Source organism: Colobus angolensis, unplaced genomic scaffold, assembly GCF_000951035.1.
Source record: "Colobus angolensis palliatus isolate OR3802 unplaced genomic scaffold, Cang.pa_1.0 Scaffold219, whole genome shotgun sequence".
Lineage (NCBI taxonomy): Eukaryota > Metazoa > Chordata > Mammalia > Primates > Cercopithecidae > Colobus > Colobus angolensis.
Window position 1 is genome coordinate 1201531 of NW_012115366.1, and position 4377 is coordinate 1205907.

Consider the following 4377-nt stretch of genomic DNA (forward strand, 5'->3'; position numbering starts at 1 on the left):
AGGCGAGGTGGTGGGCGCCTGTAGTCCCAGCTACTTGGGAGGCTGAGGCAGGAGAATGGCGTAAACCCGGGAGGCGGAGCTTGCAGTGAGCTGAGATGCGGCCACTGCACTCCAGCCTGGGCGACAGATTGAGACTCCATCTCAAAAAAAAAACAAAAACAAAAGAGTTTAATTATAATGTATCTTGGTGTTTCACTGGGTTCATCCTGTATGAAGTTTGCATAGCTTCTTGGGTCCTTAGTTTTGTTTCTTTTGCCAAATGTGGTAAGATTTCCACTATTATTTCTTTCAAACACTCTTTTAGTCCTACTTACTCTCCTTTCCTCTGGAAATCCAATTACGTGAATGTTAAGTCTTTTGTTATTGCCCCACAAGTGATTTTTTTTGCGGTTTGTTTTCTTCTTATTAAGTGGATCCTATAGTTCCTTCTTCAAGTTTACTGATTCTGTCATTGCCACTCTATAGAGCCTGTCCAGTAAGTGGTTTTTTTCTATTGTTTTTCAGATCTAAAACTTCTATTTTGGTGCTTTTTGATTTCATTTATTTAGTTTTAATTAATTTTATATGGCTTTTTGCTGAGATTTTTATATTTTTTATTTGTTTCAGGATAATTTTAATTGATTTTGAAGAGCTTTTATGATGGATGCTTCAAAATCCTTGTCAGAAAATTCCAACATCTGATTCATCTTGTATTGGTGTCTGTTGATTATCTTTTCTGATTCAAGTTGTGGTTTCCTTTGTTGGTGGTATGACAAGTGATTTGCTATTATATCATGAACATTTTGTCTATTGCGTTAGAAGTATCTAACATAGGCTTCTATTAAATCTTTTAGTTTAACAGTTAGCCACCCTGTTTAGTTTTAGCATGAGTATCTTGGTCTACTTTTCTAGGCTATCGTTCCAATGGCAGACTAATTTTCAGAGCCTTTGCAGTGTTATTTAGCCTGCTTTGTTTATCTAGTGCCATTGACCTCCCACTGGTCTCTGCTGGCGCTGCCTGAGAGGGTAAAGAAGTTTCCCCGAGCCAGGCTGCCAGTTGTCTCTTGGTGGAAGAGGGTGGGGTAGTCCTAGGTTACTCCTAGCTTTCTCAGTATCGCTGGTGTGAAAAAGGCAAGCTTTGAACCCACAGAGACAAAGAGGTCTTCTGTAAAGGACCACTTGCTCTTGCCAGTTCCATCCACCTGCCCATATCTCTGGATAGGGGAGAAAAGGCTCAGGCCCACATGGCCAGAGATTTCTCAGACCGGGCCATTTGCTGTGGCTATGTCCTTTTTGCAGGTAGTGCCCACCCTGGTGTCTCTGGGCTGAAGAGGAAAATCTCACATCCACAGGGAAGAAGAGTCTTCTCAAACTGGACTGCATGCTAAAGTTAGGTCTCTCTTACCCGTTTTGCCAACCTGCCTCAGTGAAAAAGGGACATCTCAGGACAGGCAAAGAAGGAATGTGCTTCCTCTCACCACTTATAGGGTTAAGATTAGGGCTAGAGTTCCCAACTCTAAAAGCCTGAGGTATTTTCCAGTGCCCCTTCTTTCTTTGCAGCCCCTGAAATCCAACTGTGTCTCCCGGTGCTGCATAACCACCAAAACTCTGCTTAGAACCTCAGTCTCTCTGCCATTACTCTGTGCTCAATCTCAGCTGCACATCTCAAATCGGCCAATCACCCCAAGGGAAAAGCTGTACCAAAAGTTGGCCCTCGCCCCTGAGTTACCCTTTGTCAACGCTGTCAGGCTTGCCAGATGTTTTCAGAGGGGACTTTCATTTGATTCAGGGGAAGAATGAGCCTACCCACCTAGCCTGCATTCTGTTGCTGGGTGGGAGGATCAGGAAACACCAGGTCTAGGTGGCCTTGTAATGGACGGGAGGATGCAAGATGCTCTATTACTATGTTGTTCTTGAATCCTGTCATCCCAAGTCAGTTCACTTTCTTCTTATAAACTTCAAGAATTCTCCTTTGTGTGTCTTTTGTACCAACTCCAAGATTTAGAGTTGTATTCAGCAGGGAAGAGCAGGGAAAACTCAGTCTATACCATCTCACTTGTAATGAAAGCCACCCTATGAGTCTGTTTCAATTATCTGTTTTCTCTCCTGATTTTCAGTCAATTTTTAAATTTCCGGGTCTTTTTTTTTTTATTGAATGCCAAACTAAGTTTCACAATTATGTAAATATTTATTACGATATAAAATATTATACATAGTAATTATAATAATAACTTGAGGCAATGCTTGATACTATCTTCCTCCACAGATTTACATTTGCTTCTAGCAAACAATAAAGCTAGGACCAGATTCTTTAATCCAATCAGGGATTGAGGTAATGTGAAAGCTGGGCTTCAGCCTTTGTAAGAGCTGACCTATTTTGAGTTCACCCTTAAGCACAGGGTGTAGCCTATCCTTCAGGGTTCCCAACTAAAAGCCTGAGGTATTTTCCAGTGCCCCTTCTTTCTTTGCAGCCCCTGAAATCTAACTGTGTCTCCCAGTGCTGCATAACCACCAAAACTCTGCTTAGAACCTCAGTCTCTCTGCCATTACTTTGTGCTCAATCTCAGCTGCACATCTCAAATCAGCCAATCACCCCAAGGGAAAAGCTGTACCAAAAGTTGGCCCTCGCCCCTGAGTTTACCTTCTCTCCAAAATTTTGGTCTCTGTAGTCCCTTCTTTGCTTTGCTCGTTTTCCAAAGTCTTCAAGTATAGATTTTTAAAACAGTATTTCCCATCTTCTCTAATAGTTGGTCTCAGTTGGAGCACTGGCTTAGAAAAAGCTATTCTACCACTGATAGAAATGAAAATCCCCCTAGTGGCCTGTTTTGTGATATAAAAAGATGTCACAGGATCACCTTATAGCATTCTTGACCCCAACATGAAATAAGCCATTTTTCTAAGGTACCCTAAGTTCCCTGTAGTGGGAATTAGTACTTAAGAACAGAGTCTGGCATTAGAAGTGCTCAATGCTACCTAGGTTGCTTTCTGGGATTTTCCAGCAGAGAAAATCAGATAATACATTTTCAAAAAAGAAAAAATATCGTGAGTTCATACTGACATCTCCAACTCAAATTTATGATCCCAAGATTCTTAATCAACAAATTCTCTGTTTCTACCTTTGTATCTCTCTTTTCCACACCAAAATCCAGGGCCCCAATCCAATAAAATTATCCACTTGTTTTACTTAATAACGCATACTTCCAGAACAATACCAATAATTCCAGCTATATGATTACTAAAAACAGTTTACAATATTTTTGCAGTTGTTTGTCCTTGAGGATATGTCCCTCTAGAAATGTATAATCAAATTACTATGTTTCAAAGTCATTTGAAAGACCATGTGCTTCAGCCTCAAACTTAATATACATTTAGGTTCACTTACTCCACTTTGCACTTGATTCTTAGAGATGGCCTTTTTTCTCCCATTTTATTTTTATTTTATAATATGGTAAAGCATTAGCATGGCTCTAAATGTAATCCACAAAATAAAGAACATTCAGAAGTCTAGCCTCTATCCCTGTTTCATCCACCCCATTCCCTCTCTCTCCTTAATCATTTTTATTAGTTTTTGGTTTATCATTCCATTGGTGTGTTTATATGTATGCACAATACACATTTATAGATCTATAGATCCCCTTTCTTTAAAAAATGATAGCGTACAATACTACTGTTCTGCTACAGTGGGTTTTTTTTTTTCATTTAACAATATATTCTCCCCAACAGCAGTATATAGCTATTCCTCCTTCCCTTTTATAGCTACATAGTACTCTACTCTGTGAACATGTCATGCTTTATTTAACCAGCCCTCTAATGATACAAGCCCAGACTGAACTGCTATTGAATTTTGTTTTACAGTTTAAATTCACATGAAAATTCAAATGGTCTCACTGTGGTGACCAAATTGCTAACCTGCTGGTATTCTGGCCTTTGCTTTAACAGCTTTCAACAAAAAAGTTAACTATATAGGCAAGACACAAATATGCTCACAAAGCCCCTACCCAGACCCCTGATAATAGGGTTCTCAGATTAACATCGAAATATCCGTAGAGCTTTAAAAAACACGGATGATGTGGCCCTAACACAAACCCCTCTTGGGTGGAATTCAGCATTGCACTGGTGTCTTTAAAAGCTCCACAAATGATTCTAATACACCAAATCAATAACACACTTTCTATATGTGATCTTATAATGTCTAAGTGTTAAAGTAACTGACTTAAATTTTTGGCACCAATACTAAAAATATTCCTGCATTCCAAAGTTTCATCTCTAATCACAAAATTTTGATCTAATTTCTTAAATTCAAAAGAAAAAGATTCATCATTAATATTTACTCATACTAGTGATCTAAAATGTAAAATATTAAGCATTTGTCCTAATTATTAAAAATAATAATAGGCC